The following is a 25227-nucleotide window of genomic DNA, read 5'->3' on the forward strand; positions in this document are numbered from 1 at the left end:
TCTCTCTCTCTCAAATAAATAAATAAAATCTGAAAAAAAAATGGATATTTATATTATTTTGAAGCTTTCACACATTATAGACTTAAGAATAAAAATGTCTTAAAATATAGTTCTTTGGAGATTGAATTTATTTAAAGAAGCAGGAACTGCAGTAACACCAGGGATAAGGGAGAAGAAGCCATTCTAAGACGATATGTTTGGGGAAGTCAGGTTCATTATTTTCAGTCCATTTGCAGACTCAGATTATCAGGTAAAAGGTTTGAATTCTTCAGGGATCTCTATTATAGAAAAATGACTAGGACATACACTGTGAAGCCAGTCTGTACTTTCTCCTCCTGGAGTAGTTGGCTTTGCTCCCTGCTGCTGCTTCCTGAGCATGCACTCTTTTTTTCTCACCCGCCCCACTGGTGTCTTTGCTCTTTTGAAAAATACTTATGATTTTTTAATTGTCTCTTATTAGGCTCGATACTCTTTGATCACTGTATAGTTGTCATTTTACCTTTTTTGCAGTTCTCTCGGTTTCTGTGCCCGTGTTCTTCTAGTTCTGCTTCTTTTTTTTTTTAAAGATTTTATTTATTTATTTGACAGACCAAGATCACAAGTAGGCAGAGAGGCAGGCAGAGAGGAGGAAGCAGGCTCCCCGCAGAGCAGAGAGTCCGATGTGGGGCTCGATCCCAGGACCCTGAGATCATGACCTGAGCCGAAGGCAGCGGCTTAACCCACTGAGCCACCCAGGCGCCCCTAGTTCTGCTTCTTTAATTACTCCTTCATAATTTCTTTCTTTTCCCTCCTGCTACTCTTAAGTAACAACATCCACAAGCTTTTATCTTTTTCTTTATGTTTTTCCTAATCTCATTTCAACAGTCACCTCTAAAGTGATCTCTCTCAACCTTACATCTCAGTTGTGACCCTCTCTCTAACTTTCAGTCCCATATTTCCAGCTGCTTGCTTCACACCAGGGTTCCCACACCTGATACTGGACCTCTCTCTTTCTGTCACCCACGTTCAGAGTCTCAGAGCTGAATCTCATTCCTCGCTTTTTCCTTCCTGCCCTCAGTCAGAGATCCAGTACCATCCCTTAACCTCTGTAATGTGCCATGAATGTTTCCATCCTCTCTTTTCCAGTCCCCCCATCAGCATCCTAGGTTAGGCCTGTTAACATTTCTCCTGGCTCTCCCAGCTTTGTGCCTATTTTTGTTCCATTTCCCTCTCCATGTTATTGCCAGCTGAAATCTTCTGAAAGATAATTCTGCATGTACTGTCAGGGACTCTTTTTTGGTCTGCCGAAGTAAGGACAAACTATTTTAGTGGTAAAGACTCTGAACAGTATAGCTTTAAGTGAGTAATAACCTTTGCCTGGATCCACTCATTTCCTTCTCCCTTTAAACACTTAATAAATACCTGCTATGCCAGGTACTCTGTTAGGCACTGAGGATACAAAATGTTTGGTGAAATGGGTTCCTTGCTTTGCTCTTGAGGTAGTCTGCTTAGAAGTGAGTATGCAAACAGCTGATTCAAGTGCATTTGGGAAAGTGCCATATGAAATAGGAAAAGTATGTTTGGCAACACCTAGAAGAGCTTCAGCACTGTTAGAGAGTATTGTCAGGGAGGCTTCACATAGGAAATGATACTGTAGTAGTGTCTTGAAAGATGAGTGAAAGATTGCTGGGTGGAATTTGGGAGGTGAGAGAATTGTGTGCACAGAACCCGACATAAGGAAGGGAAGCTTGAGATGTATCTACTCTACAAAAGACAGGAGAAATCATTGTATGGCTTGAATTCAGGATATGAGAGAGGCTTCGAGGGACAAGGCGGGAAGAGATCTTCATTGTGAAGAACTCCAAATGCTTTGGTAGGGAGTTCAGGCTTTATTTTGTTAATAGTTGGCAGTCACTAAAAAATTTTAACAGAGGCATTTCAGGATCGTAATTGTGTTCTGTTAAAATTAATCTGACAGGGGCACCTGGTGGCTCAGTTGGTTAAGCGTCTGCCTTTGGCTCAGGTCATGGTCCCAGGGTCTTGAGATCGAGCCCCATGATGGGCTCCCAGCTCAGCCTGCTTCTCCCTCACCTCCCTGCTCTTGCTCTCTCTCACTGTCTCTGTCTGTCTGGCTCTCTTAAATAAATAAATAAAATCTTTAAAATTAATCTGGCAGTGATAAGGATGATAGTTTGGAAGGGGGAGACAGATCCCTAACGCAGAGACAAGTAGGATGCTCCTAATTGTTTCAAGCGAGAAATAATGGGGTCCTTGATTAAGGTAGGGATGACCTTAACCTGAAATTATAAAAAATATAATGAAATTATAAAAACCTGTAAACATTGGTTTAAACATTTAGCAGATGTTTAATTTTCTTCTTCTGTACCCCTGCATGTATGTATGATACCCCTCTGCCTGTAATTTGAAATTGCCTTGTATTTCTCTCTGCTCTGTTCATATTATTTTCTCCTGACATGCTTTTTCCACTTTTCTTTCTTGTGGAAGGCCTGTCAACTTTTAAAGACCCACCTTAAGTGCCAATTCCTGAGGTCCTTTCTGATCTATATCTGTATATCTATATAAAATATATAAATGTCATTTTATAGTATTTATTAAAATATTAAAATATCAAAAATAAAAATTTGATTAAAAATTTAATAAAACAGGGGCGCCTGGGTGGCTCAGTGGGTTAAGCCGCTGCCTTCGGCTCAGGTCATGATCTCAGGGTCCTGGGATCGAGTCCCGCATTGGGCTCTTTGCTCAGCAGGGAGCCTGCTTCCCTCTCTCTCTCTCTGCCTGCCTCTCTGTCTACTGTGATCTCTCTCTGTCAAATAAATAAATAAAATCTTTTTTAAAAAATTTAATGAAACATTTTAAATTTTATTTAAGCTTTTTATTTTTTAAAATTTTAAATATTTGAAATTTTAAAAATCAAAAATTAATAAAAATATTTTAAAAATATTTAATATTTAATAATATATAAATTTTATAGATGTATTTTTAAGAGCAAGTGAGTACATGCGATGAGTGCTGGAGGTGAAGGGAATGGGTAGGGGCAGAGGGAGAGGGGGAGAGAGAATCTTAAGCAGTCTCCATGTCCAGTGTGGAGCCTGATACAGGGATTGATCTCACGACCCTGAGATCATGACCTGAACCAATATCAAGAACCAGTCACTTAACTGACTGAGCCACCCAGATACCCCCCCCAATCTATATTTCTTTTGACTCTAAGAAATGTTCCTTCCTAGTGTAAGGCCCCAGAGCCCTTACTTTTGTTCTGCAGGGTATTACTTATTTTGGTCCTTGTTAAACTATGTAACGGCAAGTCACAAAGGAGAAATCAGAAAACAAAGAACATGGTCCCCATCCTCTGTTTCTAGTTGTATCTATAAGGTATGTGTGTAAGTAATATGAGTAATGATAACCCACACTGCCAGGTAAAAGTGATAAATGCCAGAAGAGTAAATCATTACTTCTTAATCAGGGTTCTATAGCATTGAGAAGTATACACAAAACATAGGAGGGATTATTTGAGGTTTTGGAAGATGAGTAGAATTTGGGTAGGTAAAGAAAGAATTCAAAGGTATTTCTGGAGAAGCTGACTAACAGAAAATGAATATTTCCCTAAGAATATAGTAGAGGTCTTGGAGAGGGTAGGAAGTGTGACATAAAATTTTACTTTATGGAAATTGTGCTAGCATTGATTTGTGAATGTATATCATTAGAGAAATGGAATGAGGAGTCAGGGAGCCCAGAAAGTTGTAGGAGCTATTAGGTTTGAAGTAATCAGAATTTAATCCCAGTAGTAGCGGTGGAAATGGAAAAGAAAGACCATGTATAATAGATACTGTCAAGGAAGAAGGAATAGTAATTTCTGACTGGATGTTGGAAAGAGGTGATGATGTCAATGCATTCTGTCTGGATAGTGCAGATAATGTTGGGCGGTGTCAATAGCAAACATAAGTGATTTTTCAAATCTGGTTGGATCTAAGTTTAAAGAAACATTAAAATTAAAGTTCTACTATCTTACTGGTTTCTTCATCTATTTGTGTGCAAGAAATATTTTTGTACATTATTTTTCAAACCTTAGCATATTGTAAGGGAGATGTTATGAAAAAAGCAAAGTATTGCCTTTTTATTCTTACTTTTTAAAGTGATTTTTAAAAAGTAATTGCCTTTTTAAAAAAGATCAGTTTTTAAAGAAAGAAATACTGTTCTCTGGTGCCTGGGTGGCTCAGTTGTTAAACAGGTCATGATCCTGGGGACCTGGGATCAAGCCCAGTGTTGGCTTGGACACCTTGCTCAGCAGAGTCTGGTTCTCCCTTTCCCTCTGCCCTTCCTCCCTGCTTGAACTTGCTCTCCCTCCCTCTCTCTTTCTCTCTGTGTCAAATAAATAATATCTTTGGGGGGAAAAATATTGTTTTGTTCATATTTATCTCTTTCGCTATAGTTTATTTATTTATTTTAAAGATTTTATTTATTTATTTGACACAGAGAGAAAGAGAGTGAGAGAGGGAACATAAGCAGGGGGAGTGGGAGAGGGAAGCAGCCTTCCTGCCGAGCAAGGAGCCCAATGCAGGACTTGACCCTAGGAACCTGACATCATGACCTGAGCTGAAGGCAGATGCCCAATGACTGAGCCACCCAGGTGCCCCATCTCTTTTGTTGTAGTTTTAAATACTGTGTACTATTTAGTAAAAGAATGTTTAAAATATTTTTTTAAAGATTTTATTTACTTATTTGACAGAGATCAAATGTAGGCAGAGAGGCAGGCAGAGAGAGAGAGGAAGGGAAGCAGGATCCCTGCAGAACAGAGAGCCCGATGTGGGGCTTGATCCCAGGACCCTGGGATCATGACCTGAGCTGAAAATATTTCTTTAAGTATAATTCTGACACTTTTACTGAAGGATGGTATCTTGTTTTAATGGAATTACTGCTCAGTGAATTGGGATTATGAAGAAATTCATGAAGCAGAATTCAAGTTTCAAGTTAACAGATAAGCATTAGTATGGTAATGTCCTTAGAGAAATATCTTATAGTGAGGTTCTTAGTTACCTCATGATATAAAACTAACTAATCTTGATGCTTTTATTAAAGTTCTTTTCAACCCTTAATTGATGACTGATTTAGGATTTTGAAATAGTTAGAAATATTCCAACATTTCATACTGAAAATTAAGTAGTCACTGTTTTGTAATTATACATTGTATAACTGGAAGATGTTACATTATTGAGGAAAGCTTTGTGATTGGATTATTATCAGGTTTTTCTCTTTAAAGTCAATCTAGTTAAGCTCTCAAAGTAATTAATATTTGTACTCTATTACATTTATATGTATATATTTTTTAAAAGAGCCCCTTATCCCAGAATAGTGACAGCAGTGTTTCCTGAAGCGTGGAATGGGTGCTGCAGGTAGTATTCGGAATCATTTCAGATCGTAACAGTTGAATTTTAAAAATGTGTTCACAGTTGTATATTTACTTTGAGAACCTCCAGTTCATAATAATATCAAGTAATACCGACTTTTCTATTTAATACTGTGACAGTACACTCAGACTGTGATTCAGAAACCTGAGTTAATCACGTCTTCTGTTTATGGCAGCAAAATTATTTTATTCTTTATTAAAATCCCTCAAATGATTTATTTCATTTCCTTTCTTCTTGATTGCCTCTTTTTCTTCTCCTACTCTAGGAAACCACTGTAATTTGTTTGCTTTATGTCCTTGAATGAATGTATAGTGTTATTGGTGTGTGCGTATATATGTATTTAATTGACTTAGTTAGGTTTTGCTACATCTGGTCTGCCCCAATTTTCCACTGTTTTGTTCAGCACTAGAAAGTTAAAATCTCCCTGTTGCTCTGTATATACTTACATGTTCATTGCTTTTTACCTTTAGTGTACCACAGCGTACTACACCATGTTCCTGCTACTTTATAAAGAGGCAGCATGTTCTTGTTCAAGCACAGGCAATGGAGCCAGTGGTTTTAGTTTGAGTCCTGACCGTACCGCTTCTTAGTCTGGGCTCCTTTGAAAGTAGAACCTGAGAAAAGGACTTAATGGCTGGGCAGTTTATTTGCAAGGTGATCCAAAGACACAGAAGGAATGGGACAAGTGAGGGAGGTTACATATAGTGTGTTAAGGAGCTAGTTATCACTAAGGGCAACTGGGGTTCAGTCCTTCTGGGAACCCTCTGAATGCACCTTAGTATTGTCCCACCAAAGGACAGGGGGCTGGGACATTTATCCACTGACTTTCATCTTCTGTTCATTGAAGCCTGCTCCTGGAGCTTTAATGCTAGCATTTATGTGGCTGTGTCTACTTACTGCTGGGCAGTCTTCTTTAGGTTTGGAGAAAACCCTGAGGAGCAAAACAGCAGCGTCTTGGCTTACACTTGGTGTCAGATGTTGTTGGGCAGTGCAGAGAACCGTCCGCTGTAGCTGTGCTGAGGTGGCTGGCAGGCTGAGGGGATAGCACCACAGGTGTTTGCCTGCCCCTTTTGTTACTCAGATTGCCTCATGTTCCAGTAAGTCTACTTGGTCTGCTTCAAATTGGGGGCTGGTTATAACTGCTAAAAGAAATCTCCGAAACAGGAGGGTTGGTGGAACAAGCTATAGTCCCCACTACTGTAGCTCGTTCTGAGGCCATAATTGATATTCCTCATGTGCTAATCTGTAAACCCTGGGACAATGGTGCTGGCATAAGGTATACATGGGCAAGGAAGACAAACCTGCATCTGGAATGGCAGTAATTAGGTCACCTTCATAAGGAGGAGCCCATGCTGTTGGGCCTGTGTAAAGCCTTCCTCCCTTTACCATGGCTCCTCCATTCATGGCCCTGTTGGTCAAGCATTGAGGTGGCTGATAGCAAAAGCTCGCTGTGGTTAACCGACCAGTCATTTCCTGTGTAGTTGGGAATAGTGTTAAACACACCTCTTTTAGTGCTTTTAGTGGGCACTTACCGTAAGACATAAAGATCAACACTTTGCGCTGACTCTCGTAGAGCCATCAACATGCCTTTTGTTCAGGTGCCTTGTGTCTTATTTTCTGGTGTTTCCATCCCCCTAACCAGTCAGCCATACCATTTGCCACTCCCAGGGAGTCCATGTTTTTTCTTTTCTGGTCACTTCTCCCTTCACCATGCCTGCCAAGAGAATTTCTGCTCTTCATTGTCTTTCAGAGTCCTCCAAGGAAGGCTGCAGAGCAGTAGTGGTCCAGTTTTGACTTGTCACTGGCCACCAGGCCCCAGATTTTTCTTTTTGTCCTTGGTCACCAGGAACCTACCATAAAGTTGTTGGTGTGAGCAAAAGTAGACATCTGTGTGATGGGAGTTAGTGACGTGAGGTTCTGGGCTACGACTTGGAATTCACTAGTGCCCTCTAGAACTGCCTAGGTCCTGTTACAGAAATACCATTTCCATCATTAAGTAATTTGCTGCTGCACCTGACCTTGGGACTTGGTGGATCATGATGGGTCACTCTGGTCACTAAATCCTGGATCTTCCATGGTTCCATTCCTTACTGGGGCCCAATATCATGCCAGGAGCTACACTTTTCATACAGCGTTATAGAGGTCATATCCTTGCCTCAGAATGTCTAGATGTCTATCCTATATCTCTTCTGGTGGAACTTGCCAGAGATTCTGCGTGGCCTCTCTGTCTACCATAGATTATCTCTAGTACATCTCTAGTATCTCTAGTACATTTGAGTTGATTGAACATCAGCAACATGCAGCTTTGCACTGCAGCTCTCTGCTGAGAGCCCCTTCTTTTCTGATCCATCAGCCTTCTGATGACTCAGAACTTTAGAAAAATTTTCTAAATGTACCGTTATTTTTCACTGAGCATTAGTTCTCAATTAGGATATAAAAAGATTGAACAAAGATTGAGTTCCTTAAGGGGAGGTGCAGGCAAGGGTCATGATAAGGAATGTGGAGTGTACCCTTCTTGCTGGGCCCTCTTCATTGGCTCTTCATTGGTTGCATAGCTGTTAGTGTTTTTAAAATTTTTTTATTTTTAATTTATTTATTTGGAAGAGAGAAAGAGACATAAGGTAGCAAAGAGAGAGACAGCACGAGTGAGGAGGAGGTGGAGAAGCAGGCTTCTTGCTGAGCAGGGACCCAGATGTGGGGCTTGATCCCAGGACCCCAGGTTCATGACCTGAGTGGAGGGCAGATGCTTAACCTACTGAGCCACTCAGGTGCCCCCCCCTTTTTTTCTTTTAAGATTTTTTTTTAAAGCTGTTCATGTTTGAGTTCCTTAAGAGAAAAGCAATAATTGAGAAGCACATCATCTGCTAGCACCGTAGAAACCCAGAGATGCCTCCTTTCTTCACATTGATGTACTGTTGGCATAATAGTGGTACCCTCTTTGAAATGCTCTGACCTTGTCTTTGCGGGCGAAATCTTGCATTGGTATCCTGCTTGGCAGCTCCTGTACTCTGACATCCATGAGTTGCTTCTCCTTTACTGGTGAGACTGACGCCCTGGGTGTCCTGCATAAGCACTGTTGCCCATTCCCTTCTGTTCCATCTAAGTAGAAGCCACCTGTTCTTATTTTGAGCTTAGCTTTTCTTGTGCTTGCTGAGTTTTCTGTAAGCAGATTGCATTTTTTTGCACTTACTTCTGGGGGTCTTGGGTTCCCTAAGCATTTGTTTAGTTTTGGCGGTAGGCATCCATTGTTCAGTGGCAAACCAATCAGGATAGAAGTTGGAGTGTTTCTGCTGTGGCCTGATAACAGTGGAGCCATCAAACTTACTGATTTCTTGGAGCTCTGGGGGGAGTCTCCTCAGGGCCTCCACACACTGGCTACTGCTAGATTCTTGAGCAGTGTAATGAATCTGTTAGATCTAACAGCATTTTAAAATCCTGCATTGCAGAAAAACAATTATAACTCCATGCTTGAAGAAAAGATGAGTTCTACCCTTACCGTTGAGTTCTACCCTTTCTATTGGTATCTCCCAGCACACCATTGAAAATTTTGTCTTACACCTCCTCTCCTTTTTTTTTTTTTTTTTAAGATTGATTTCTTTATTTTAGGGGAGAGAGAGAGCTCAGGGTGGGAGACAGGTAGAGGGACAGAGAGAATCTCCAGCAGACTCCCTGAGATCATGACCTGAGCCAAAACCAAGAGTCAGGCGCTCAGTTGGACTGAGCCACCCAGGCACCCCACACCTACTCTCTTCTGTAGACAAGTCTAGAACTCATCCTATAGACTTCCTATGGACTTTGCCCTCAGGCTCTTGGGTTATTATGCTGTCTACTTACCCCCACCACTCCCACCCCCAAGGGAGACTGAAAGCTTATTCCCATTGTCTTCAGTGAAGAATGCCTCCTCATAACTACAATATTATTCTTATTTATGTACGTATGTATATAGGTTCTGTGCCCAGTGCAGAGCCCAGTGCAGGGCTTGAACTCACGACCCTGAGATCAAGAGTCATACACTTAACCACCTGAGCCACCCAGGTGCCCCTGGTACGCTCCTGACTTTATTTGATCATTCTCTGTGTTGGGTACTTTCAGGTTTAGGTAGCCGTTTGTGTTACTACAGCTATATGTGATACTGTGGGGGGAGAGCATGCCACAGGATTTCAGCAGCATCTTTTCTTTCTTTCTTTCTTTCTTTTTTTTTTTTTAAAGATTTTACTTATTTATTTGACAGACAGAGACCACAAGTAGGCAGAGAGGCAGAGAGAAAGGGGGAAACAGGTTCCCTGCTGAGCAGAGAGCCTGATGCAGGGCTCGATCCCAGGACCCTGAGATCATGACCTGAGCCGAAGGCAGAGGCTTAACACACTGAGCCACCCAGGCGCCCCCAGCAGCATCTTTTCATCTTCTGTAGTGACGTTTCAATTCCTATCCTTATCCTCCATCTCAAGTACTTCCTTCCTGCTCTAGTGTCTTACACTTTCACCTGTTTGTAATGTGGTTTCCAATCCAGGTATCTCAGAAATTCCAGTTTAACTCTTGAGCTCATCTGTTTCCTCCTTATTCTTCCTTTCTTATATTCCTCCCTTGCTTGCTCCCATCTGCTCTTTGTTTGTAAGGGACTAATAAGGAGATCTGATGAGGGGCGCCTGGGTGGCTCAGTGGGTTAAGCCGCTGCCTTCGGCTCAGGTCATGATCGCAGGGTCCTAGGATCGAGTCCCGCATCGGGCTCTCTGCTCAGCAGGGAGCCTGCTTCCTCCTCTACTCTCTGCCTGCCTCTCTGCCTACTTGTGATCTCTCTCTGTCAAATAAATAAATAAAATCTTTAAAAAAAAAAAAAGGAGATCTGATGAGCTCTTCTTATATAAAATCTTGAACAGTATACACCAAAGCCTGTGTTCCTCCTCACTGCCATCCCACTCCACCGCCCTTCTTACTACCTGCCATCCCATTTCCAGTACGGTGACCTCTACTTCTTATTGTCATCTTGGTGTGTTTAGTAGGTATTCTACTTCCTCTTGAATTAATTTTGGTATTTAATACCATTCTTAAAAAAAAAAAATCATACACTGCTTTATTTTCAGATTTATTCTTATAAAATTATTCATGATGAGAATACTTGCTTCATAAAGTTAGTAAGAGGATTAAATGAATTAATATATTGAAGTAGGTAGACTATATTAAATTTCTTATTTCATACTATTAAAAAAAGTATGATAAGAAAAACCTAATGAACTTAGAGCTAAGATAATTCAAAACATGAAATAAGCCAGAAATATTTTAAGAAGAGGGCTTTTGAGTATATTAAGGTTCCCTGTTTCAGGACTTGGATCTAAATTTCTTTTCTCCTATACCTAGGAGTCACCAGAGGTGATAATAGGAGTGAAGTTCATGAGCTAGTACTTGGATAGAGATTGTTGGATTGGTAATTACTGGCTAAAACTGTAAGGTTTGGAGAGGCATTTTCAGATGCCAGTATACTTCTAAAGAATGTTAGAGTATATATGTGGTTTTTGTAGTGGGTTTAACTCCTCAGTTATGTTTCCCTTAAGATATTAATATATTTTTTATTCATTTATTGAACATGTATTGCTTTGCTTAGTAATGTGCCAGAAAATGGAGATTACAAAAGCTGCAAGATAAGTCCAAACATCACCTGACAATGTATGTCTCTTAATAGGAGGAGTTATAGCTGCTTCATTTACTGTTGTATAAGAAGTGTAGAGCACATACCAAGGAATTAATAAGTAATTTTTAAATGAATGTTAGCCAAGAGCCGTGAAGCAGCTATGGTACATGTTCTGGGTGCACCAGCCATACAGAGATAGGACACCTCTCTCAGCCTGATGAGTAAGGATCAGGGATTGCCTGCCAAGATTACTCATAGATCAAGTCTTAAAGAATGAATTGAAGTTAACCTGGTAAAGCCCAGAGGCTGTGCAGAAGAATGGAAGTCTGGAGGAATGCCTGTGAAGATAGAGTGCTACAGTGATTTCAGTGTAGTCGGAGCACTGTAAGGATATGGAGGAGTGGGAGGATGGTGTTAGAAAACCCTGCAGAAGCCAGGTTCTAACAATTCTTCTTATGTCTTGGTCATTCCACCCTATTAAAGTGCATATATTCATGGATTTTTAAGCAGAGAATATGACAAGTTCATTTGTTCTAGACGTTAACATTTATTAAATGTGACCATTTACTAGGATGTACAGCAAATTCTAATACATTTCAAAATATAAATAATTCTGATACATTCCAAATAATCATATCAACCATATTTTCTGCCAAGAAATGCACTTTAGTTAAAAATGAGTAAAAGGGGCGCCTGAGTGGCTCAGTCGGTTTAAGTGTCTGCCTTCAGCTCAGGTCATGATCCTGGGATCCTGGGATCGATCCCCACATCTGACTCCCTGCTTGGCAGGGAGCCTGCTTCTCCCTCTCCTCCCAGCTCCTGCTCTCTCTTGCTATTTCGCGCGCGCTCTCTCTCTCTCTCTCTCTCAAATAAATAAATAAATAAATAATCTTTTAAAAAAATCTTTTAAAAAATGAATAACAAACAGTATATACAAATCTGTGGTTATAAATTTAAAAACATACTTCTGTAACCCCACAGGTGAAAAGTAAAATGGCAATACAAATCAGAAAACACCTAGAACTAAACAATAAAGAAAATTTGGATATTAATACTTGCCTGACACACTGAAGCTTTAAATACTCATGTTAAAAATACTAATAAGCTAAGCATCTAACAAATTAGGAAAAGAACAACAGAATAAATTCAAGAGAGGTAAAAGCCAGCATTTCTGCAGCTTCTGGGTGGTAGAGTCAGTTGGGTGTCTGACTCTTGGTTTTGGCTTGGGTTGTGATCTCAGGGTTGTGGGATAAAGTCCTGTGTTGGGCTTTGTGCTCAGCTGGGAGTCTGCTTGGAGTTTCTCCCTCTCCCTCTGCCCACCCACCTTGTACATGTGTGTGTGCTCTTTCTCTCAGATAAATAAATAAATAAGTAAATCTTAAAACAACAACAACAACAAAAAACTCCACACTTACTGTCTAGCCCTTGCATTGTTCTATATGCTTTACAGGGATTATCTTATTTAATCTTTATAACCTTGTGGAGTGACTACTGTTATTATTCCCATTTTATAGATGAGGGGACTGAGGCACAGAGAGAAACTTCTGCAAGCTTCTAGCTAATCTGTGATAGAATTGGGGTTTGAAATTAATGGAAAAATTATTTTTTAAGACACATAAGAGAGGATTACGAAAACCAAAAATTGGTTCTTGAAAAGGCTAATAAGATAAACCATTTGAACAATCAAGAAAAACCCAGGAAGCACACATAGTATTGGGCATGTAAAGGGGAGGGTGTAACTTCAAATATAGAAGAGATTTTTTTTCTTAAAAATAAGAGAATAACTTAAGTAACCATGTCAGTACATTTTATAATTTAAATAAAATGACAATTTTCTTTAAAAAAATTTAAGAGTAAATTGACTGACTAAATAGAAAACTTGGATTTTTTAATAATTATTAGAGAAATTTGATTTATATTGAAAGACAGTTCCCTCCCATGTGCTCATGGATAAGCCCTTGGCCAGATGATTTTATTATTTTTTAAAGAGTTTATTTTTAAGTAGTCTCTACATTCAGTGTGGGGTTTGGACTCAGTCCTAAGATCAAAAGTCACATGTTTTACCATCTGAGCCAACCACACACTCCATGGCCCAGATGATTTTAAGACTGACTTTTGTCAAACTACTTTAGTGGTAGATATATCCAAATTTATATATATTGTACCAGAAAACAGCAAAATAGGGAAAGTTCCTCAGCTTATGCTATGTGGTTAGTATAACGTTGATATAAAAACTAGACATGGATAATACAATAGGCACTTCTTACTTATGAGCATAGATACAAAACCTAACAAAATATTAGCAAAACAAATTTAGGAGTGTATTTAAACAATTGTATCTACAATATTGTGGTACAGTTCTGATAATACCTACCCACAGATATAAGGGCACAGTCCCCAACGAGATTACCCTTACTTGAGATGACAGTAACAAGTTTGGGGGTTTCCAGGCTACTTGGACTTCTCACAAACTGGCTGCAAATCCAGAAGGATTCCATGATCCCCTCAGATTTTATTTGACGATTTAGTAAAATGACTCACAGGATTCAAGAAAGTGGTACATGTACAATGATCATTTGATTCTAAGGGATACAGATTGGGACCAGCCAAGTGAAGAGACACATATGGTGAGGTCTGGGAGTATTCCAGATGGGGAGCCTTCTCTCCCCTGGGAATCAGGGTATATCATCTTCCTGGAACATTGATGTATTTACCAACCAGGAAACTTATCTTAGCTATGGTATATAGTGTTTTTAATGGTGTTTCATTGTGTAGGTGTAGTTGGATAATTGGCCACATAATTGAACTCAGTATTCAGCCTTGTCCCCTCTGCAACCCTCTGATCACATGGTTGGCCGTTTTGGTGACCAGCCTCCATTCGGAGTCATAAAATCAGGTATCATCTATAAGACTTGTGCATAACAAAGACACTGCTAATACGGGACATTCCAAAGATTTACTTTAGGGGTTCCCTTCTAGGAACTAGGGACAAAGATCAGACAATTTATTATTCGATAATGACAAAATTGAATTTATCCCAGGAATCCAAGGATAGTGTGTTAATTATTGCTGCGTAACAATTTATCCCAAAACTTAACACAGGACACTAAGAGCAGTTCACTGGTTGATTTTGGTTCAGAGTATCTTAAAAAGAGATTGTAGTTAGGATGTCAACAAGGGGCTGCATTCATCTGAAAGCTTGATTGGGGGGTGGGGAGGGGATCTCCTTCCAAGGTGATACACTCAAATGACTATTGGCAAGAGGCCTCAGTTCCTCAGCCCAGATTGAATGACCCAGGAAAGAGCAAAGAGAAAGCTGCATTGCCTTTTTAGACTACTCACAGAGCACATACTTTCACTTTCTGATGTTTGTTAAAAGGGAGTTATCCAATATAGCATTCACTCATCTATCTCATAGTTCACTTTCACAAATGTGAAAAGATTTGTAGACATCTTTAAGAACTACCACAGATGGTTTTTCAGAGTCCATAGTCTCTCAAAAAAAAAAAAAAGAACTACCACAGATGGTTTACTCTTTATAAGAAAGCTCTTAATGTGGATTATTGTGATTAATTTTTCCACTAATATGGATTATTACTAATTAAATTATCCATTAATGCATTGAAGGAGGAAAACACTGATCATATCAATAGATGGAGAAAAAACACAATAAAATTGAACCCCATTTATGTTGAAAACTCTTAACAAACTTAGAAGGGAACTTCTAAGGAGGAATTGACATACATGATATTGAGGCTTTCTATACCTAATGTAGTATGTCTTCTCTGTGTTGAAAGTGTATACTGTGTCCTTCAGGAGTATTTAAAAATTGTCCTTTTTTTTTTTTTTAAGGTTTTATTTATTTATTTGACGGATAGAGGTCACAAGTAGACAGGCTGGCAGAGAAAGAGAGAGGAGGAAGCAGGCTCCCCGCCGAGCAGAGCGCCTGACGTGTGGCTCGATTCCAGGACCCTAGGATCATGACCCGAGCCAAAGGCAGAGGCTTTAACCCACTGAGCCACCCAGGCGCCCCAAAATTGTCCTTATTTAAAAAAAAAAAAATTGTCCATATATCAGTGTTGTATTTGGAAGTACTAAATGGTACAGTTCCAGTGAAATTACCAAAATATCTACCAAGACTACAGGTAGAGCCAGAATCCTACTTCTGGACTTTTGCCTTGCATATCTATTTGCTCAAGCAACAACAGAAGCAGCTATTCGGGTTTATGTATTACTAAGGCTCAGAGAGGGAAGTGAATTGGCCAGGATCAGCTAGCTGGTTAAGGCAGAATTAAAACTAACTCTTAGGTCCCCTAAAAGACTATGCTATATATTATCCTTTCCTTATTTAAAAAAAAAAAAAGTGTTTTTTGATGCAGGACTTGAAATCACAACCCTGAGACCTTGAGCTGAAAAAAAAAAGTACATCCCATGCCATAGAACTTCTTTGGCAAAGCACTCTAAACCAGGCCATTTAGTGGTGGTAATGATCTGACACAGAGTAACAAAATGAAAAGTAGATGTTTTGTCCATAGGCCAGAAGTGCTTCCTGGGTTTCCAGGTGCTGCTTCCCATTTAATAAATTGGAATTTGTAATCTAGAGGGTGTTCTTTTGTAGACCTACATTTTGCAAGGTTTAGTTTCCTATAGTTTGTAGTTAAATACAGGAAGAATTACTAATGATCTGATTGTAACACCCTCTGGTCTTATTCAGGGCCTTTGGTGACTTACAATTTACATATAAATATTACCTTTGAACCTTTACTTGTGCCTCCTTGCTGAAATATTGTAGTCGAGTTTAGATAGTCCTTTGAAGTTCCTTTTGTCAGACCATGTTGTTTGTACCAAAGAGAGGGCTGTATTTTCTTTTTGTCTTTGATTATTTCCACAATTATTTAACTTGCTTTAACTATGTGGTATTGTCAAAGTATAACCCAAGCCATTGTTTGCCTTAAGCAATATTTTAGATCTTGAGACGTTATGTTTACTTATACAAGACTTTATTAAGACCTTTTAATTTATATCTCAAACTCGAGTACATGCAGTGAAAAGAGTGGAAAATTTTCCTCACAGGATCTTGACACAAGTCAGGGCTCAAAGTGAGCAGGAGGAAGTGGTGTGGTTTTTGTATCATTTCAGTTGTGTTGAGATAAGGAAATTGAATAGTTTATCCACAGTACAGCCTGTTTGGGAAGGTCTCATTTGTATATAAAAGTAAAAAAATTTGGCATGATGTTTTAATTCCTTCTGCTATATTCAGATTCCCTCAGCAAATATTTATTTAGTACCAACTATGTGCCAAAAGCTCTTCTTAGTGCTAGAAATACAGAGTGAAAAAAAAAAAAACACCCCTGCCCTTATAGAGCATACATTCTAGAGCAGGTAGCAAGCAGTAAACAAAATAAATAGTAAATTGTATGTCAAATTGTAGGATAACAAGTGCTGAAGAGAAAAAAAATAGATATATATCAGGGAAGGAGGCTAGGAGTGCCAGGGGTGAAGATAGGATTACAGTTGTAAATAGGGTGAGCAGGAACACTGTTAATAAGAAAGGAATATTTGAGTAAGCCCTTGGAAGAAGTGAGGTAGCAAATCATACAGATGTCTAGGGGAGGAATGTTCTAGGCAGAGGGACCCATGAATGCAAAGGTCCTGCAGCAGAGCCAGGCCTCGTATGTGTCAGGGACAAGGAGGCCAGTGCAGCTGGAGTGGAGGAGCTGGAGTCCTACGGGCCATCACAGACTTCAGCTCTTCCTGTTTGTGAGCAGAGGGGGTGATGTGACCTAGTGTGCTTCCTATCACTACTTTGGCTACTGTGTTGAGAATATACTATGGTGGACAAGGGCAGAAGTGGGGAGACTGGTTAGGAAGCTATTTGGTAATCCAGGCAAACAGTGTTGGTGTCTTGGACCAGAGAGCAGGGGAGGTGATGAGACGTGCATAGGTTCCGGATATATTTTGAAAGTAGAACCAGCAGGGTTTGCTGAGAGATTGGATATGGAATATGAGAAGGTAGGAGGAAATGGCCAAGAATGACTTCCAAGATTTTGGGCTTGAGTTACTTGAAAAGTAGAGAGGCCATTAGCTGAGATAGGAAAGACTGAGGAGGCTAGCAGATTTGGAGGGTAAGAGGAGAAAGACCAGGAGTAATAAATTATGTAGCTGCTGGACACATTATTAGGTAAATTTGTATACTACTGGAGCTATCTTTAATTCTCATACCTGTCTATGTTATTGTTTATTCAGAGTTACTAATTTTATGCTAATCTAACCCAGAATACTTAAGTGTTCCTTTCTCTTAAACCTTCCTATCGACTGGAATGTTTTTGGTTCTAAAGGAAAAACTAACTCCCTGTGACCTAAAAAATAAAAGGGAGTTTATTGACTATAAACTGAAAAGTGCCTGTTAGTCAGGCTTCAGGCAAGGTTGCTGCTCACTGATGGCTGTAAGGACCTGGCTTCTTTTAGTCTCTTGGCTCTGCCTTCTGGTGCCCCTTCTGGTGCCAACATAACTGCCAAAAGCTTCTTGGGCAGCTGTTTTCTTGGGCCTATTCACTCTGAAAGAGGGACGGTGTCTCTGCAGGTCTAGCCACAGTCCTGAGACTATATTAGACTGGCTTTCCCCTGAACTTTTCATTCTGGCCTGGAGGATGGAATATGCTGAGTGGCTTAGTCTGGGACAGAGTCTCTACTCCGGAGCTTAAGGGAAACCTGTGTGCTCTGGATTTTTTTTTTTTTTTTTTAAATTGTAAATAGAGGGGCGCCTGGGTGGCTCAGTGGATTAAAGCCTCTGCGTTCAGCTCAGGTCATGATCTCAGGGTCTGGGGATTGAGCCCCGCATGGGGCTCTCTGCTCAATGGGGAGCCTACTTCCCTTCTTCTCTCTCTGCCTGCCTCTCTGCCTACTTGTGATCTCTATCTCTCTGTCAAATAAATAAATAAAATCTTTTTTTTTTTAATTGTAAATAGAGAAAAAAGTGGAAAGAAACTGATTTTCAGCTGTTTTTGCCTTATGCAGGTACTTATGCAGCTAGAATAGGAGTCTTTTTTAAGTGGTCAAAAGAGAGGGAAAAAAAGTAAAGTGAAAGTAAAATTGCATTTAGACATTAGTTCGAACAAGGTAATTTTTCTTCCTAGAGGCCTAATACTATTGCATCTTGGATATCTAGAACCACAGAGGATCCTTTAGGTAATGAAAAACAGTAGTCAGGTCATTTAGTCAAGAATCTGTATTTCTCAACAAGGAGAGCACTATTGACATTTGGTTGAGACAGCTCTTTGTTTTGAGGGATCATCCCTGCATATTATATTGCGTTTTCTATTTTGGTCCTTTGTCACCAACCAAAAAGTCACCCACATATTTCCAGATCTTCTTAGGGAGGGACACACTTGCAAAAGCTCATGACTGGGGCGCCTGGATGGCTCAGTGGGTTAAAGCCTCTGCCTTCGGCTCAGGTCATGATCCCAGGGTCCTGGGATTGAGCCCCGCATCAGGCTCTCTGCTCAGCAGGGAGCCCGCTTCCCCCTCTCTCCCTGCTTGTGATCTGTCAAATAAATAAATAAAATCTTTAAAAGAAAAAAAGAAAGCTCATGACTGTTTTTGAAAGGTTGATTTTTCATATTGAGGGCATAAATACAGACATTTTGATTTAGTTTCCTGAGTGAAATATGGGTAGACGTTTTTTCTGGTTATTTTTGAAGTTCTGTTTTGTTCTCCCCTCTCCCTTACTTTGAGAAGTTGGATATATTCCACTGAAAGATTGATCTAGCATTTGAATTAGTTTTTTGGCCACATCTATTTATTGAGTTAACCCAGAAACCCTTTGATTACATGTAATCTTGCTTATGGAAGTGAGAAATCTGTTTTGAGAACCAAATTTTGGTATTCTTTTAGGCATCTTGACTTTGGGTCACATAGGTTAGAATAGGAAGCCCAGCCAAACCGGAACAAACTTCTAACCTGGATAGGTTATAATTATTTGTAGGAGAATAAATGAAATATACTGAGTCTAGAAGATTCATTTCTGAGGTCAGAACATCTTAGAACTCTTTGAAAATACATATATTAAAATGCAGTTTATAAGCACTTGGGAAATGTTACCTATGTTGTTGGCTTCTGCTTAGTGAAGTAAATATATATAAAAATGTGTGTGGTGTGTGTGTAGTCTGTTCAGTCTCTGAGGTCAGTTTTCTGAAGTATTTGTATCAATCAGGGCCCAGTCAGGAACCACAGTGTCTTTTTTCACAGGAAGAATTTGATATAGGGAATTGACTACAAAGGTATTAGGGAATTGAAAAAGCCAACGAAACACTAGGATTAAGCAGAAATGGTTATGTGGGAAGCAGCTACCACTAGCTAGTAGAACCTATTGGCTGCTGCCTTTGTGGAGAGTGTGGCTCAGATGGCTGACTGGGAATAGCAGAGTCTGGAGGAAGCAAGTCCCATCACCCTCTTCCGGCTTTCTCTCTTTCCCTTGTTGGCAGAGCCTGTGAGGGAGCTAGCTGGTGAAAAGACCTGTTAGCATTATCCCAGCTCAGTGTCACACAGTAGAGTATTGAGAGTTTTTCCCATATCTGAGCAGCAGTGGTGTATAATGAGGAGCATACTACTTTCAGGGTTTTTTTTCTCATTACCTGCCTCCTACTGACTTTGCAGCAGTGGGTGGAATTTGGGCTTTGTCAGCACCAGACTTGATTCTTAACTGGTTGTGTGATCTTGGGCAAGTTTCTTAACTTGGCTGTGTTTCACTTTTTCCTTGCAGAGTTGTAAAGTTGAAGAAAAATCTTACGTGGCTCAATAAAAAATAACTTCCTGTTTCCTCTTTGATGGATTTACTCATGTAAATCTGGATAAAACGCGGCCCTTGGGGTTCAAAGACCTGGGGCTTAGTTGTTCCCCAAGTTGCTAGCTATATGAAATTCAAGTCGCTTTAGCTCGCCAAGCCTGTCTTTCCTCTGTCAGAGTAGGAATAATTTTACTTACTGTAAGGGTCATATAGATGGTTTAATGCACATAAAACTAACTTGCAAATTATAAAGACAGGCAATGTTAACCTAAAGTTACCATTAAATAATATTTATGAGTTTCTCTCATTTAATCTAAACAGAGGATCTAGATCTGTTGTGTGCTAGACCTTGAACTCTTCACTGCCATTTTATACTGATTTTATCTGTGTAAAAATACTGTGCAGAAAACACAGGTAGTATTGTTCACCGTTTCCCCTAATACATCTGAACAGGGATGACCACCGCTGTTCCTCCCAGGCATCTCTGCAACCACTGATTCACTTCGCTTGTTTTTTGGTCATCTGTGCTTATTCCAGAGGAGAGACAGAACAACACCCAGACCCCTCTATGGACAGCTGGCAGTAAAACTCTCTTCTGAGTACAGTCGTACCAAAGATTAATGTATAGCCTAATCTAGTTCTTATTTGTGAGCTTTTTCATTTAATAGAAATAAATGAACAAAAAAAACCTTTGGACCAACTAGATTAGGAGATTTGTAGTACAAAGTTGAATGGTTGAAAATAGATCTCCTTTAAAAAAAATAAGTTCATAAACCAGGAAGCATTTATTGTGCATCTGATATTGAGCCCCAGGTGTGAGATGTAATAGTATAAATGCATCAGCAATGTATAATGCTGTACTTGTTTGGTTTGCCTTTCTGTTCCTGGAAGAATTCATACTTGCGTTGGGAAGAGTAGTCCCTTGACCCAGAAGGAAAGTGAAAGGTTTTGAATGAAGAGGGGACGACTAAGCAGAAATACAAAGGTTAAGTGCATTAAAGTTGCTTTGAATAAATAATTGAGCATTGGGAAAAGGTTAAGTCTAGTTAGAAAGTAACTTCAGTGGTGACGATGAAATTAGTGACCTTAAGGTGTTGAAGACCTGGCAATTAGAAATGTCTCTATAAAGTGGAACTTCTCCATCCCTTGTAGCTCAGAATTCAGTGAGATGGTTGATTCTTTTTGCTCCTTTTTCAGACTTTCCAAAAGACCTCATTATGAATGTGTCACCCATCACAGATTCTCACAGCATAGCCTCCCAAGGCAGACATTTTGGTGAGATTCCTGTGTATTACCACAGATACACTTACATAACTATTTATTTAAGCATGTTTTTTTCTTAAGGGTTTATGTTTAGATTTGGGTGAGATTGTTTTTCACACTGATACAAAAATAGCCATGAGCAGTGTTACTACAGTTGTCTGTGTGTATATTAGCTCAGGGATTGATGGGGGAGAGATGGTTCGAAGTGGGGAAGGGATAGATGGGTTGCTGGTTGAGAGAAAGGACAATATTCTTATGCTAATCTAAGCTCTGGATAAGGAGCAAAGCAGCCACGCAAACAATGGCTGTGGAGCCAGAAAGTCTGCAGTGAGTCTAGTCCTTCTCAGAAAGCTTGTCAGGCCAGGCGCCTGGAGCTGCCTAGGGGGAGGGACCCCTGAAGGGGGAGTTTTCTCCTCACTACTTCATGGAATTGGCAGCTGGCCAGCTTGTTGAAAATTCCCAAACCTCACTACTAGAGAGTAAAAATTAAGGGTGGGGGGCGTAACGGGAAGAGGAAAGAATGACTTTCATCTGTTTTTCCAGCTGACTTCAGCCTTTTCCTGTTTTTTTATTCTGACTGAACTATTGGTTCAGCCTTACTTCTATTTACCAAGCTTTGTAATTTTTTATTTAAAAAGAAATTATTTATAATTTATTGAATAATTTGCCATAGATTATTTTCCTGAAGAAGGAATAGCAATCTATGTATGTAGTAATGGAAAGTATATTTCAATGCCTATTTGAAATAAATATTTTAAAATAACTTTTAAACACCAGCATCATTTTGAAATTTTGATCACGTAGCAATTTCAGATGTCTGCATTTCCTTATATCCTTAGCTTTCCAAGATTAGATATTTTAAATTTAATATAAAAATTCCAATGTGTTATTCTAGGAATTTAAAATGTTATTTTCAGATGTTAGAATTATAAAATACTCTGTTTCAGGAATGATTGCAAAATATCACTACTGTTTTGCTATGTCATGATCACAGAAACAGTTAATATGATGGGACAAATAAAGGGAAAGTCATCAGTATTTATATTATTATTATTTTTTTAAGATTTTATCTATTTACTTGACAGACAGAGACCACAAGCAGGCAGAGAGGCAGGCAGAGAGAGAGAGGAGGAAGCAGGCCCCCTGCTGAGCAGAGAGCCCAATGCGGGACTCGATCCCAGGACCCCGGGACCACGACCCAAGCCGAAGGCAGAGGCCCTAACCCACCGAGCCACCCAGTCACTCCAGTATTTATATTATTAATAATAGTAATCACAGCCGTAACAACAAATGGTTAATACTGAGAAGCACGATGCTTCTACTCATTTGGGGTAGTAGTATCATTCCCATTGTGTGGCTAAGGAGACTGAGACATAGCTCAAATAACTTCTCCGAAATTACATCGCAATAAATGCTGGAGCTGATACTTGAAACCAGTAGACTGACATCAGAATTCACTCTCTTAAATTTGCCAGGATATTATATGAGAAGTACCTCTACCTCGAACATAAAATTGATGTCATCTTTCTGGAACTCATCCCTTAAAGGGCATGTATTTAACAGTATAGAAAGTAGATCTAGCGATGGTTTTCTTCCCACAAGAATGAACCTTATTTGTTGAGATAATTTTAAAGGAAAGAGCATACTTTTGGTTACTCCTTTGAAAGAAAGGTGTTACTTTTATTTACCAGTTAGTTCCTTGGGCATTGTGACTGTCTTATATTTCTGCTGTTACGCTCTGAATTGACTATGCTTTCCAGACTTCTGTTTTTTGGTTGCCTGTGCAATAACTTACGGTGATTAGGCTTTTTATTATTTTAGCAGATTTCTTATAATGACTATATTATATAGTAGTGAATGTTTTCTGTTGCCACCCAACAAATTACCCCAAAACCTAACAGCTTAAAACAAGCATTTATGATCTCCCACATTTTCTGACGGTCTGGAATCCACCAGAGGCTTACCTGGATGGGTAAGAGTCTGGGGTAGAGTCTTGTGAATTGTGCTGGTGAAGATGCAGTCACCTGAAAGCCTCCTGGGGGCTGCAGTATCCATGTGCAAGCCGGCTCACTCCCATGCTGTTGGCGGGAGGCCTCGGCTCCCCGCCACATGGCCCTCGGGGTAAGGCTGCTTGAGTGTCCTGATGACATGGTGGCTAGCTTCTCTCAAAGTGGATTTCTCACACGGTGGAATGGGAATTGCCTTTTATGATCTAGTCTCTCAAGTCTCACTCTGTGGTCTCCATCTCATTTTATTTGTTAGAAGTGACTCATTAAAACCAGTGGGAGTTCTAGGCCGGGAAGTAGGCTCCTCCTGTTGAAGGTACTGTCCCAGCACTCGTGGACATGTTTCAGATTACCACAGTGCTCTTTTGGTAGATTGTTGTTTTTTTTAACCTGTGAAGAAGTATCACTTGTGAATAGTGGTTTATATTCCAACTGTGCTAATATACGCTATATTAATACTGCACATGGTCGGTTCTAGACCATGAATTTATTTTATTAGTGAATGCCAAATAAAGATATGTGGTGTTAATGCTTTTATTAATCCCGTTTTTAAATGAATGTTGGTGTTCTGGGGCCCTCTTTTCTTTTCATTCTTAGAAGGCCATCTCATACAAAGCCATAGCTTCAAATACTCTATACTGTTGATGTAATAGATTGGTATCTTTAGTACCTAAAGTGTCCTTTAAGCTTCATGCCCATTAGACATTCCCTTTGGGTAATCTCAAATGTCTAAAATTGAACCCTTGATCTCTTCTCCCCGCTCCTTTCAAAATCTGCTTGTCCTTATTTCAGTAATTGCTATGCCAGAAATGTGGAGATCTTCTTTGACATTCACTCTTTGTCACCCCCATATCTAATGCAATACTAAGCCCTATTAAATCTGGTTATGAAATATACATTGAACCCGTCCATTATACCACCACTACCCAAATCTTAACTACCATTGTCCCTCTCCTAAACTACTGTACTGTCTTTCTCACTGGTCTGTTTGCTTCGGCTTTTTTCCCCTTCAGTCCATTATATAGACACCAGTTAATTGTTTTCCCATCCCACTTAGACTTAAATCCCATATTCTTCATACACTCTTGCCTGATCTTGTCCTTGTTTTTCCGATTTCTTCAAACCCACATCCCACCAACTACCCCTTATTCTCACCATTCCAGAAATATCATTCTTCCATTGTTCTTTTCTGCCTCAAGATCCTTGTATAGGCTGTTCCTGTGCCAGGATATTATATGAGAAAGAAACCCCTGTTTCTTTACCTGGCTAACTCTAATTCTTCAGATGTCAACTTAAATGTCGCTTTTTAGCATGGCTTCCCTTAGTCTTACCAGATGAGATTAGGTCACCACCCCATGCCTCTCTTGGATCTGGCACTTTTCTTTCCTTACACTTAGCACAAGTTATGATTACATATGATTTGTGCTGTCTTGTTCAGTGTCGGACTATCTTAATTGTCTAGTTTACTGACTGTGAGCTCCGTGAGGGCTGGGCCCGTTTTGCTCTCATCAGTATATTCTCAGTGTCTAGTACAGAATCATGTATATAATAGGTACTTAATAAATATTTAGGAAATAAATTGTCAGTGCAAGAATACTGTTCCCGCAGGACTTCAGCGTTAGAAGGAATCTAATGAATCACTCCTTATCGTCATGTCTGTTATGTCCTTGACAGAGGTGCATTCACACTTTGTTCTTTTGATACTCTGTGAGCAAAGGCCCACGATCTTTGAGTTGTAATCTCACTTGTAGTCATTTCCCTGTTCTTTGCATTCCTGTCATTCCTCTCTGAAGTGTTGAAGAGGCCGGACCAGGTGGAATGAAGAAGGTGGTGACCCTCTTTGATTACAGCAGTGTGCCTCTATCCCTGCTTGATAAGGCTGCCTTCGTGTCTTAGCAGTTGTCATAAGCAGTGATGCATATGGAGCCGGTAGTCAGCTAAAACCTAACATTTTTCTTTTAAAGATTAAGGCTTTTCCATTGTTAGACTGCAAATGAGGCAATTGAAGCCATTTTTACCTTTAGCCTTCTATTGGCTAATAGCTGTTTTTTTCGGCTATCAGATTTTCTTGAAGACAGATTGTTATAGATCACACCTGTTACTTCCTGTGACATGTTATAAACATGTATGAGGGGAGAAAAC

General features: G+C 39.7%; 1 protein-coding gene across 1 annotated transcript in view; it reads left to right on the forward strand.

The window, feature by feature from the left end:
* Positions 1–25227, forward strand: part of BMPR1A (bone morphogenetic protein receptor type 1A) — a 139961-nt gene that overhangs the window by 78788 nt on the left and 35946 nt on the right. The gene's annotated exons all lie outside the window — the stretch shown is intronic.

The sequence above is a fragment of the Neovison vison genome, chromosome 2 (genome assembly GCF_020171115.1).
Source record: "Neovison vison isolate M4711 chromosome 2, ASM_NN_V1, whole genome shotgun sequence".
In the NCBI taxonomy this organism is placed as follows: Eukaryota; Metazoa; Chordata; class Mammalia; order Carnivora; family Mustelidae; genus Neogale; species Neogale vison.